At 40.7% G+C, this 13,961-nt stretch overlaps 1 protein-coding gene and 1 long non-coding RNA gene across 3 annotated transcripts in view; one reads left to right on the top strand and one right to left on the bottom strand.

Annotated features, from left to right (window-relative positions):
* btbd11a (BTB (POZ) domain containing 11a) overlaps positions 1–13,961 on the top strand; it is a 203,454-nt gene that overhangs the window by 74,588 nt on the left and 114,905 nt on the right. The window lies entirely within an intron of this gene.
* Positions 9,948–12,374, bottom strand: LOC114549882 (uncharacterized). Its single transcript, XR_003691604.1, has 2 exons — positions 12,096–12,374; positions 9,948–11,713 (listed from the first exon to the last, which is right to left on the bottom strand). It is a non-coding gene; the product is annotated as an uncharacterized LOC114549882 (long non-coding RNA).

Raw genomic sequence — 13,961 nt, 5'->3', positions numbered from 1 at the left:
CACACTCTACTCCTGGGGTCCCGTCTTCGCCAGCTGTATGGCAGGGCCCTTGATATGAGACTTGGATGACTCCTGGTCTTTTATTGCCTCTAATTTAAGGTTAGTTGTCCCTATAACGAACAGATAGTACAGTGCATGGACTGGTCGTCGGGGAGGTAGGCTAACCATTCCCTCGTTTTCCCTTCATCATCAATGTGTCACTCGTTCGAAAAGTACCTTCTCTTTTTCTTTACTTCGCCTTCAACAGTTTGTACATTCATAGCTCCTGCTGACTCTGCAGCGGGCCTCTTAACACCGGGGATATCTCGCCTTATTTTTTTTAACCGATAATTTTCCTTTCGTCTGTACCTCGGCTCAGCTATATGTATAACGGACTAACACTGAAAACCAATCAGAAGAGTTACTCTGTTGCATGACTAAAACACGTTCCACCAAAACATGTTCCTTCCCAACGCTATTTTGCAGTGGCACCACGGCTTTTTCCGGTGCTTAGCACCGCCCAAGACGCCGCTGTGGCTGATATACAAGGCAAAAAAGTCACCCGCCACTTTGAAAAAGCACCCGCCATTGGCTGGTGGCGGTGGTGGCTAATTTCCCACCCTGCCAGGATCGCTGGAGCGGTGATGAAAAGTGTAGAAAGGATTCGACTTGTCATTCTTCATATGGCTCCAGCTCACAATGAGTCTTTATCCACTTTGCAGGGAGGAAGTTGAGCTGGCTAGCTTCCCAACTGCATGGAGATATTTCTCACTTTACTTCCATCTCCTCTGACCGAGGAGACAAGATATTTAATTACTCTGGACAATTTAATCAAGTGCATGCTAATCTGGATTGATTTTGACTTTAACCTTAATTAATCCAGCTGGTTGTATGACTCTTTCAACAGAATGAAATCTTGAAGGTCCAAACTCATTTACAGTACAAGTAAATGTTATACAAGTTTTTCCACAATATGTCTCAGATGCAGATCAATGATGCTTTATTAATGTATGTATTAGCTTTTTTCATGAGCTTTTTCCTTTCCCTATATTTTTGGTAGTACAGAGACAGTTTGATGATCAATAATTGGTTTGTCATTTTTCAAGCAATAAATGATTTACCGCCTCACTTTCTGTGTTCTATGTGATGGCAAGTTGAATCTCTTTGGACCTTGGGCAGTTGGTCAGACAAAACAAGCAATGTAATCACTTTGGGTTACAGGAAAACAGTGATGTCCATTTTCACAAATTTCGGACATATTAGAGACCAAACATGTCCCCAAAATATGATTGATTCTGAGTTATAACAAGTTCACATTTCTGGTTAGCCATGGGTGGACTGCACCATTGTTCTTTGTTGCCCTCTGATCACTCCAGTTAAGGGGATAATTCCAAACCTAGTTCTTATATATTTATATATATCATTTCTATTAATAATAATAACATGGTGTTTTGCTGATCTGGGAATGCAGCAGTGTTGCTTAAATATAGAAAGCCAAGAAGCAGTCATACGATGTGACACAAGCTAAAGGAGAAAACAAAGGTGAATGGTGAATTATTATTCAAACCATCCGTTGTAAACATTCAGCACAGTTTACACACCAACTTCCTGGTTCAACTTTGACCTGACCGGAACCTTAATTATTAAAGAGAATTCCAGACGATTTTTACCAGAAACTTGAGCGCTAGATGTCTCCGAGTACTGTCGATAGGAGAAAAAAAAAAAAAAAACGGAGGTCCCAGTTAGCTAAAATGCTGTTGTGGGGGCATGTTCTAAAGAGTGCCTTTGTGCCTCTTAACAGACACAAAATGCAATTAAAATGTCTCTGCAACATGAACAGGGCCCTTATGTGACAACAAGATGCGTTTTCAACTCAGACATTGTGAAGAAACCATTTAAATTCAAAGTTTGTACTGTCACCTACCTCTTTTTTCCATCGGTCGATTCACTGAAAGCCCGGAAGAGTCGATCAAGGAGGTTATGCCTTTGCGACGAAAACTTGAAGTTTATTTTCCTCTTCAAAAATAGGTAATTGAGCACTGTAGTGGTTATGACCATATCAGTGACTATGTTACTACATGGAAACGGTCCAAATGATGGCTTGCACAGTAATAGCGTTACTGAAGGCTAGCTCTAGTCTCACGCTGAAGCCCCATGGGAATTCAGTTGTTGCAGGAAATGGTAAGCAGTAATGTGCAGATCGGAGCGTAGTGTGTGAAGAGTGAAGATGGGAGGTAAGGGAAGGGAAGGGAAGAAGCTTGGAGTAAGAATAACGTGTTGATCTACTGTGGAAAAGAAATGGTTTGCATCTGTTTGTTTACCATTTGTTAACATTCTTTGTATAATTTATTGATGTAATATAAATTATCCCGCCAGATGATTTTCTCACACTAAAAAAATATTAAAAAATAAATTATTCCAGGTGACACTTTTGCTTTGTTTTTTAAAGCTATATGAGCAATCATATCTGGAAACAACAGAAGGCAACAACAGGCAACATTGGGAAAGATGACAGAATGCAGGTGATGTTCCTGAAAAAGTACTCCTAAATAAATCTCTCATAGTACCTGCGAGGTAAATACAAAGAGACTGTTGAGAAAGTCAGACACAATAAAGAAACAATAGCTTGTTTTACAGGAAATACATACAGCAACCCTCGAGGGCCAGTTATTTTATTAGCGCTTACAGTGCCATGAACCAGCACGCCAACAAATTGGATTAGCAAAGCATTTAGAGAATTAAAACGCTTTCTGTGGAAAACTGATCAGGACAAAATGAGATACTTTAAAAGAGCCCAAACAGCACAGTGAACCATGTCGCCGCTTTTCTTTTATCTTCATAATTCACAACCCTGGAGGGAAAGATCTGTATCTGGAAAAATTATATCTTCTCCTGACTGTTTGATGATTCTAATGCGGACGCATTTACAAGAAACACTGTGGTTCACCGTCGTGGATGGGTTTACATAAAAACACCTTTGTCACTGTAAATGTTGTAGAGAATAGCTTAGAGCCAGGGGCTCCTTCCTCTACTTCAGACTGATTAATGCAGCCACCTCTAAAAACCCAGACCCCTTTTGTTTTTTTACACCAAAATACAACGAATGGCCAGGGTTATTTGAGGCATTTGTTCTATTTGGGCCAGCTGTGGTACATTTTTTTAGCTACTCTCTCACTCCAGTGTGCGTGCATGTGTGTGTGCGTGCGTGTGTGTGTGTGTGTGTGTGTGTGTGTGTGTGTGTGTGTGTGTGTGTGTGTGTGTGTGTGTGTGTGTGTGTGTGTGTGTGTGTGTGTGTGTGTGTGTGCCAGTGCGCGCGCGCGCGCGTGTGTGTGTGTGTTTGCAGAAAGAGTGTGTGTTATGTAAAGCCTCCAACCATTCAGGGTATGTAGCGGCAGATCGGTAATAGCAGTGGATTTAGGACAGGAGTGTAAGATGCAGGCTGAGATCTTTCTGGAGCAAAGATGTAAAACCTTCAAAGTGAAATATTTATGCTCCATGCTCCAGGAAAGCTAATGGTGTCAAACCATTTGTTGTCATTTCCTGCTTGGGAGTTTCCAGCCAAGTAACAATGTGTGTACAGCCTCATTTGAAACAGCTCTGGATGGGAATGGAGGATTTGCACTACACGACTTGTACAATACAGATGACTGTGCTTAAACTTCAGGGAAGTTTGTGTCACGCCTGAAACATGGCACGGCCGTGTCCTGTGGTGGAATGTAACGAAGTACAAATACTTTGTTACTGTACTTAAAGGAATACGCCACTGTTTGTTGAAATAGTGCTTATCACGGTCTACCCTGGCTGTAGATAGGTGGGCCAACGCATTTTTCTGTCTTAGTGCAAGTAATTAAGTTGTTTTTTTGTCTTTTGTTGGCTCACTTTTACTCACAACAAGCTAACCGGCAACATAGGATTCCATTCACTATGCTAAGCTAAGGTCCATCTATCTACAGCTAGGGGAGACCGTGATAAGCCCTATTTCAACAAACAGTGGTGAATCCCTTTAAATACATTTTTCACGTATCTGTACTTTACTTAAGTAGGATAAATAGTGCATACTTTTGACTTTTACTTTGTTACATTTTGCAGCAATTATCTATACTTTCTACTCCACTACATTTCTACAACGTTCCGTTAAATTTTCGTTACATTTTCTGGTCAGTTTTCCCCCCTGCCAAAACGTCTTCCTGACCGTCACACGTTTGTCTCACCAGTGAGGTTTGGTTGCCATAGATATATGTATATATATGTATATATATATATATATATATATATATATATATATATATATATATATATATATCCAGAGCCCGGGCGCAGCGCCGCTGACCCTCGGTAATACAGCCTCCGGTAAAAGTGAAAATTAAAATTTTTATTTTATTTATTTATTTTTATTCCCGTTTTTAAATCACAGTTTCCATCTATTTCTCTCCACAGCGTCGTTTACTTCTCCGTCAGGCTGCGTAAGACGCGTTCATATCTTATTTATTTGGCTGGACCTCTTCACATCCGCCTCCCCATGTCTGCTGCTTCACACACTGTATTTGCTTACGCTCCCATGATTAAAGGAAATTAAACCGTCTTAAAATACATCCATGAATAAAACCAACCGCATTCCGATTCTAACAACATATTTCCGTTTTATGCTGGTTAGGATAGGAACGTTTTTTTTAAAAGCCAGGCCTCGTTTGTGGTGGTGGACAGTATGGATACTGTCGAAGCTCAGCATCAAAATAACTGAACCACCCCTTTGTAAATCACTTAAAGGTCCAATATGTAATATTTGTACTGTAATAAATCCAAAAATGACACCAATGCCTCATCAGATATTAAGGAAACATGTTAAACTGAAATACTATCTTTTCTGACAACAATGCTAATGTCAGTATTTTTTCTTTTTGAAATTTACATTCCGTGACGGAATTTATGTTTATGTTTTGATCTGTGTGTTGTTATCAACGGCCCAGTTTGACAGGCAGGCCGGGTTGCCAGATATACCTGTAAAAATGTAAACCCAGCACGCTACAGCTGTAACGGTAGTACAGCCATGAAAGCAGCAAACAAACCAACAGGATCAACGGAGATAGATTCTACATGACATAAAAAAAGAAAACAGCATGTTTCTAACAGTTGCGTGACCAGAGACGTAACAACCCCCTGGTAAATATTGGAGATGTATTTGAAAGATGGAGACAGCTTAGATCCCAAAAGGACGCAGAGTTGGCTTATTTTCTCCTGAACAGGTAAGCATTAGCTTCAGGCTAATTTATCACAGCTACTAGGGATGGGCATTTTTTGTCATTTCAACATTTGTGTACTCACAGTGAATTATATAGCTAGAGTAACCGAGTTGGTTACTCGCAAAAACAATTGGGACATAGCCAGTAAAGTGATCCCGACTGGTCCTGGCTAACGCCGCCATGCTAACCCTGCTAACTGTTAACGTTACCGGGCAGCAGAGTAATGTCTGGCTATGTGAGACTAGCATCTAACGTTAGCTACTCCGCTGTGCTGTGGAGTAATGTCTGGCTATGTGAGACTAGCATCTAACGTTAGCTACTCCGCTGTGCTGTGGAGTAATGTCTGGCTATGTGAGAAAAGCGTCTAGCTACATTGTTGTGAATGCTGCGGTCTCAGCCTGGCAACCTCCGTGAACTTCGAGTCTGGGCAGGAGGGGGCGGGGGAGACGACTCTCCAGTATTTTGAATTGGTAGTGCAGTAACTATTTTAACCGCTAGCTGCCAGTATTACACACAATATTACATATTGCACCTTTAAGTAGGGTTGTCATTGCGGTACTTCTACTTTTACTAAAGTAAATATGTCTCTGGTTATTTGTACTTTTACTTAAGTACTGAGATTCAGTACTTCCTCCACATATGGCCGTGTCGCACAGCAAGTGGTGGTGAGATACTTCAACACATTATGCAAATGAACAAGAGAAGAAGGTCGTATTTGGTCACATTTGAGAAAATAGAGAATTTATTGTAAAACCGAGAGGATTGTTGCCTCATTAAAGGAGGTACCTGTCTGCTGCTTTCCCTGGCAATTCTGGGGAATTTACTGTCTTTTTGAGAATAATGAGGTGAGGCACTGCCAAGCAGCCTACAGCGACTTTAATGGAGTTTTTTGTTTCTCACAGAGGCTCTCTGACCTCAATAAGAAAAACAACTCAAAAAATAAGTATGGTCTGTGTTTCTTTAGTGAGGGATTTTCTTTTTCTTAGTCATCTACAACTGTCTGTGATATTATGGAGCATCTAAAAATGGAACTTCCATTCATTCCACCTACAGCTGCAACAAACAATTATTAAAATTTTTCATTAACCTGCCGATTATTATCTTTGATGAATCGTTGTGAGAAGGTAGTGAAAAATGCCCATTGCAGTTTTCCTAAATGACAATGTGACGTCCTCAAATTGCTTGGTTGTCCGACTAGAGTCCAAACCAGAAGATTTTTAAATTATAACGATAGAAAACCGAATTCTCAAATTCTCACTTTTGAGAAGCTAAAACCAGCAAATTTTTTGCACTTTTGCTTGATAAACTACTTCAAAGATTCAACATAACCCAAAGATATTGAATTTAAACAGAAGACAAAAAAAAAAAAAAACTGCCCACCCTTAGAATTGGGAAAGTGGAACTAGGAAATGTTTGGCATTTTTGCTTTGAAAATTAAGTAAATATTGATGCAATACTGTTTTGTTCCCCTACCCATACTGCTGGGTAAAGTTGCCCCATTATTGCATTGGTACATACAGTACATACATTAGGTTGCTGCAGATTTTTGCTAAGCCATTTTCCCTCTCCAAAAGCCACATCATTGGCTTCCAGGCTGTATATTTACGGCTCATCTATGTATATCACATGCAACCCCAGTGGATGAGGTCAGACGTGAGACGCCAGAGCTGCCTTCCTGTCCACTGCTGTGGCTGGAAGTTTGACTTGTGCTATTCACATTCAGCCAAAAGTGCTCTGAGTGAAAAAAAAAGGGCAAAAGAAGGGCTGCGCCCTGAGAGGAGAGCTGCTGTATATGGACGGCTGTTCCTCCAGCTGACCCAGCTCCCTAATTGGATAGTGTTACATAAGCTGGACTCCCCTAGTGCACTTGAAGAAAAACACAGTGAGCGTGCACAGGGATGCATAGTCCTTGAGTGTATGGAGCGGTGTACAGTGTGATTTTAAGGATACATTCGAAGAAGTGAATATTGTGTTTTCCAAACCAAGTGATGAATACACAAAACAACTGACAACACAAAAGCTTTATGTTATTTTCAAGTGTCGAGCCTGATTGCATCTCACTTTTAAGCAGTGATTCCCTCAGTGGGCAGTGGATGCTGTCCTGGCCAACAGCTTCAAGCTGCATTCTCCTTTTCAGCATTTCAGAGGGTTTTGCAGATAGACTCACAATAACTTCTTAAATAGCACTACTCTACAGTATAGTCGTAATGTTGTCTTTGAATCCAGTTCATTAGTTTCAGCAGGATGGGCCTTGCAGCTACAGTCTGCTCAGCGCAGTGCTTCCTCTTCTTTTTGTTTCATCTAATAAGAAGCTATCAGGGGAGTCATCCCAGGGCTACTTTTAGTATAAGTTAGTGTGCTTTGTGGGCTGGAAAGTGCCTGGTGTTTAGCATAAACCAGTTTTAGAAATCTATCGTTGAGTCGGTTAAAATTAATGGCGCTTCCATTTAACATTTCAAGGATATTTGATCTTTATCAATAGTTTCTTTTTATATGTGCAAATATCCCTGATATACAGTCGGCATACTTCATTCTGATTTGAAGCAGGCGTTGAGTCTGCAATGTGTTGGAAAAGTGACATATTAAGTATTCTCAAACGAGGCTGCATGCATACTAAACATGGCCGATTGCCCATGTGCTCCCACAATACACAAAGGAAATGAAGCTGCTCACAGCTGGGATAATAATGAAATAAAGTGTGGTGAAAGAGCGCCAGAAATATCTCGAAAAACAAACAAACAGAAAATATTGACTCTTAAACTTGCAATAACTGATTTTTGGGGCAGTGGAAACAATATTCTTCCCATATTATTATTATTATTATTTATAGTTCATCACAAACAAATTGGGTTGTTAAACTCTTGTAACATCAGAAAGTCAAATGGCAAAGTAAAAGACAGCTAGTGCCATTGTCATAGTAATAATGCACTTAATTGTCTGTTTTTAAGCCCTGGCTGTAGATCCTCGGGTCTTCCTATTCCTACAGAGAGATGTCAAACAAGGACAGCTAGGAGCAGGAAATGACAATATAGTATTTTCTGCTGTTATTTATTTGTTATCATTTACCTTTGAACTGGCAGGCTTTAAAATATGTAAAAAGCCTTGAAACATTTTGGTAAAGCGGCTTCCATAGTGCCGGTGTTAGGGGTTGGGGGGGGGGAATAAGAGGCTTTTTAGGCTTTATTCTTTTGTGACTAAATACTTTTTTTGAAAGGGCTCCGACTCCGGGATGGTGATAGAGCCCCATAAGTGTTCAATTACGAGGATGCTTGACTTTACAACAGCACCACATCTTAATCCGTTACACAACTTTAAAGTCGTCTCCACTCGCTGTAAAATCAGCTGTGTGAGGATAAAAGTCTGCAGGTGATGCTGCTTGTGTCATGAATAAATAACGATAAAAGACAGTAGCCCAAAGGATTATGAAGTATAGGGAGAGGCAGTGTTTACCCGTCATGGTGAAATCTCTGCCGCCACGATATCAGAAATATGGCAGACGCACAACAGGGTTTCCGCTATGTACGCTGCGCACCGCCGCTCCTTTGGCCGTTTATGAAAAGTCATAAAGTCGTAATTACACGACACTGCAGAGTCCTCTACTGAACTCAAGCAAACTGTCATCCGCTCTCTCTCCCCTTTAGGGTGAGCAGCTGGAACAGTGACAGGATGTCATCACTCGCAAAGTCATGGCAACCAAATAAACAACCGGGCGAGTACTACTTGTCACCCAGTCTTAGGCAAAATGACAAACAGCGACAAAAGCCGCGACATGAAATCCGCACTCACGCGGGTCCCGTGAAATATGACAGCTACATTTTATTGGAAAATAGTGTTGTGGACACCAAATTTGGTGAATTTACTGTTTATCAGACCCAAGATGAGACAAGAAGCTAACGTTAGCGAACGCTGCGGTTCTGCGGTTCTGCCCCCGCTGGGTAGAGTTTGGGATTAAAAAGGGTAACCGATCACTTTGATATGTGATGGTTTTATTGCAGAAGGTTACATGTCTTTACTATTCCTGGCTCTGGTCCAACATGTGGAGAGCAGGCAGCGGGGGAACCACCTCACTTAGTCATCATGACTCTGCAGACAGGAAGAAAACAAAAGGGAATTTTCCTGGTTACAAAGGAAGCATCACAAAAAAGAGACAGATCAGGAAAAATGTCCCAACTGAACGGTTTTTATTTTATTTTTTTATTGCTGTAAATGAGGCCCGAATTTTAAGGCTGAACAGAGACGCTCAGTAAATGACAACAAAGGTGAGGTGCCTGCTCATGCACTGCCGCAACATCCTTTTAGAGTCAAAGAGAAAGCAAGGCCTTGGAAATGGAGCGTATTCTGGCACTTGAAAGGGAGATTATCTCCAATTGTTCCTTTTAGCATGCCTAAGCTGTCTAGAACTACTTTCAAATCATTCATTTTGCAGCGTCATTGGCTAACACCTATAGCACGGAAATTATCAGCATTCTGGGTTTCTTGAGTTGCAACATTAAAAGGCAGATAGAGTATTGTACAGTACAGACCCGAGCCCTGCCTTTTAGCCGGGAGTATTCAGTAATAGAAAGCACCAAGCTTTGCCAGGCTCATTTATTAGAGCTCTAGCTTTTTGTGGAATTATAGTGAATGAAATGGGTCATACATTTTCATGCTTAGTTAACTCTTTTCATCTTGCGGCTACCAAAAGGGGAGAAAAAAAAAAAAACAATAATGGAAGGAGTGCTACAGAGATGGCTGCCAAAGGGCACCTTTATTAATAACTGATAAAAACAAACTGCTACCTTGATGAGCTTGAATGATGGAAGGAGGCCTTCCCTTAGCCTCATCAAATCTCTGGGTTCAGAGGAACATCAAAGGTGAAATACTTACACATACATAAAACACACTCGACACAACACAGCATAAGAAAGACTTTCATCGCAAAATAAATTAATAAATGAAAAAAAAAAAATGTTAGAAAAAAATAGAGCTGTGGTAACTGTGTCACTTAACTGTGTCAGTAAACATGGTGTCAACAAATGATTTCCCAAAAACAGAGCCCAGCAATAAGAAAGAGCCTGAGTGCCTTCAGACTGAGTCAAAGAAAACAATCAGCAAAGACATACATTATTTCAATACGAAAAGTAACCCAGCCTGGTTCTAGACCTATGAATCGCCGCCTAGGTATGCAAATACGTCTGTAGTTGTGTTTATTGAAGGTTGGAAAAACAACCATCCAGTCAGAGCTTTGTGAGAGGGATTGAGAATCATTATGTCATTATTTTCAGGTGTTGTCATTATTAATGTCAAACTAATATACTTTTACTGCAGAATTCTGAACCTCGTCTTAGTCAATGTGTAATATTTGCCAACTGAACAAGTTGGGACAAATAGTTGTTTTTTTTCGTTTTGTCTCTACTTTTTCATTACTTTCCTTGGAAACAAACTTATAGAGCGTAATTAGTAGAACAATAAAAGTGTCAGTGACAGTTGTTATATCGGCTGTTCGTGCTTCTACTGAAAAATAAATATTAATAGCACTCATTACTTTCGAATTTAGTGATAGAGTACGGTCATCATTTTTCAAATCTTGACAGTCGGGGACAAGCTGGATAATGAATGGGGACTGCATTGCCGAGCAGACACACTCATACCTGAGATGAACGTATCTAATGGAGACAAGACATATTATTATAACAGCTACCTTTTCATGTGTATGCTAATCAACCCGGGCTAGGCAGGAGGCGTTACAATCTCCCTGCTTTATTTGAAAAGAACCATGGAATGAATCTTTGGTCACATTGGCTGGCTGCATGTGACGTTTGAAATCATGTTCAGAGCAATTGAAACCTATTCCGTGTTGATAAAGCCACTAGAGACGGTGGGAGATGCATTTGCCTGTGAAAATGATCACAGTGAGGGGCTCTGTTTAAACATGAGTGAGCCTCCGACAGCAGGAAAGATAATACAAGAGGCCTAATAATCACAGCAGAATACAATAACAGTGTTGTGGGATTTAAGGGGCGGGGGGCAAATAAATACAAAGCAGTACTTTGAAACTGGGCAAAACAACCAGCACAACTTTATTTAAACAACTAAGTATTTAAAAAGAGCTTTCAAGATTCAAGTTTGGTAGATAGGCCAATTAGGTTCAAACCCAATGTACTCAAACCACAACTTAAATATCAAAAACCTGACAAAGAAAATAAAAATATAAAACCAAATTAACCAAAAACTGAGAGCTCTTATTTCATAGAGATAACCTGTTTCATTAGTTTGAGTGCACTCAAGTTCCTACCACCACCGTTAGCAGGTAAAACTGTCCATCCTGGCTCCTCAGAGAATAGAGTAGGGAAACTACGTGAAAATCCTGTGAGTAGTGGAGATGATGATGGCGAAGGTCTAGTGAGCGGTAAGAAGATGGTGGTGATGAAGATGAAACCCAGGAGGCAGTATGACGGCGGTGACTTGAGCAGCACAGTTCTGTCTCCCAGTAGAGTCTCACCAAAAAAAACAGCCTGCACAAAACGTGAAGAATAATCATTGTCCATCGTCAAGATACAACATATTCTTACATACTACACATTTTAACCACATTTCACTTAAACATTTTAGCTTAAACTCAATGTTATTTGTCCATCTTAATTGACTAGCTTATAGAAAACAAAGCAGTCACAACTAAAGGACAGAAAATACATACGTGTCTAGCTGAATTAACCAACAGCTAAGTTAAAATTTACAACAACAATTTCAATATTAACCATACCCTTTTATCAGGTTCATCAGGTTTGTAGCTAATTCCGACTGGCTTTAAAACAAAAATCAAGCAACAATTCTCAAGGTTATCAACACCGATAGTAGTAATTTGCTGTTAGCTAGCTAGCAGCTAAGATAACTCACCGGAATATTCAATTCACACGCCGTTTGGACGGGGTCGGCAGCTCCACGACGTTGTATAACTTCTCTTTCACGAATCTTTCCTTGTTTATTGTTGCTAATTTCCTACTTTAATCAAAGTGGTTAGACCATTTCAGCAACACAAGAGCTACCTGCTGGCGCTACTATTGTGTCCACCTTCTCTCTCCAGTAGCGGCCGGGGGAAGAGTTGAATGACAGGTGTTGAGAACCAATCAGATTGGATAAAATAACATGTCTCCAATTCTGATTCGCCAGGGACGCAGCGAGGTGCGTCCGCAGGAGAATTTTTAAGAAACCAATTAGAGACCAGGTCACATGCTGGCTGAAAGTTTAAGGACTCACATACACATCCATTTGGCCGGCGTCCCTGCAGCCCTATAGCCTCGTGAGACCGTCCTGATCTCGCGAGCTCCAGTTTTCCACTCGCAGCAAATGCGAAGCAATCTGGAAGCAATCCATCTGGCGGAGTCAGGTTAGCAGCCCTATGCTGCAGCCAAGAAACCGGAGGAAACATATTGAAACATAGAAAATAGTTAACCGATTAAAGCCAGTTTGTATTAAATGCTGAGGCTCTTACTACCAGTTATGAGTAAACTATTTTATTTTTCATTTCATTTTTATATCATTTTTTTATACATTTATATTTATGGAATTTTGATGGTGGCGGCGCCACAGCGCCCTTTATTGACAAGCCGCCACTGAGTCTCGACCCTACTTGGGAAAATGGAACAGTTGTCTGTTGAGGTCTGCACTCTGAAACGTGCGGTGCAACTACAGACTGATGTTGGCGAAGATTTTCGTGCCATTACGATGGAAATGAATCGCCGTGTGGGTGTGTTGGAGTGTTCTATTAACCTGGCCGGAGGCGATGGTGAGCGTCGGGGCCCTTGGTCTGGGCGGCGGTGTGGCGGGGGAGGCTGCACTGGTGGGGGCCTTCGGGTCGGCGACTGCAAGAGTGAATACCTTTCATGCTGTTTTAAGAAACCTAATGTTTAAATTCATGTGTCGGCTTGATGGGTCACAAAATGAAATAATAATGGGCTTAACTGACATACGTCTAAGCACTACACGCTACCAATCCCGTATGTGGAAACACTGGTATAATTGTCTCCTGGTGGAACAATAATTTTCTTTTTAAATTTGTTTGTTTTTATATTTATTAAATGTGTAGGTAGGTGTGTATGCATGTGCGTTTATTGATATGTATTTATGTATTGTTGTGGGTGATTTGGACCTTGAGTCTGTAATAAAAGTTTTGATTTTGATATTAGATCTAATAAAATGCGGCATGTATCGTTTGCCAGGGTTGTTATTAAAAGCAAATCACCGTGGTGGGATTGGTTTCTCACTGAGATCCTGAATGACTTTGGGTCATTCTGTTAACCATGTAATGTGTCAGTTAGACAATAACAGCTACCTTTCTGCACCCAGCTGATGAAATTGCACTTTTCACTCCTCTGTTATGAGTTCTCCTCTTTGCTTTCCTCACCGTGCATCCTACATGTGATGTAGAGCCTGACAGGTATTCCGTTATTTGAGCTTGATGTCGCTGCATGTGTTGGCAGATAAGTAATTGCAGTACAGACATTCCAAAAATGACGTCATAACATAGGTATATTTTCAACCCAGTCTCCTACTAAAAATGTAACAACCTTACAAAATAGCATGGTGAGAAAATGTAATGCTGTTACATTCTTTTGAAGCTGCAGCAACGTGAAATCTCGTCTCGTAGCTGCAGCAACGTGAGATCTCGTAGCATGCGAGACTCACCCCGTTCTGCCCTGAGAAAGGACCATACCAGAAAGGTAACGATCATTTTATTCATTTAAAATTATTATCATTTAAACA

The sequence above is a fragment of the Perca flavescens genome, chromosome 23 (genome assembly GCF_004354835.1).
Source record: "Perca flavescens isolate YP-PL-M2 chromosome 23, PFLA_1.0, whole genome shotgun sequence".
In the NCBI taxonomy this organism is placed as follows: Eukaryota; Metazoa; Chordata; class Actinopteri; order Perciformes; family Percidae; genus Perca; species Perca flavescens.
Note: the sequence above shows the minus strand (reverse complement) of the source record. Positions and strands in the feature narration are given on the sequence as shown.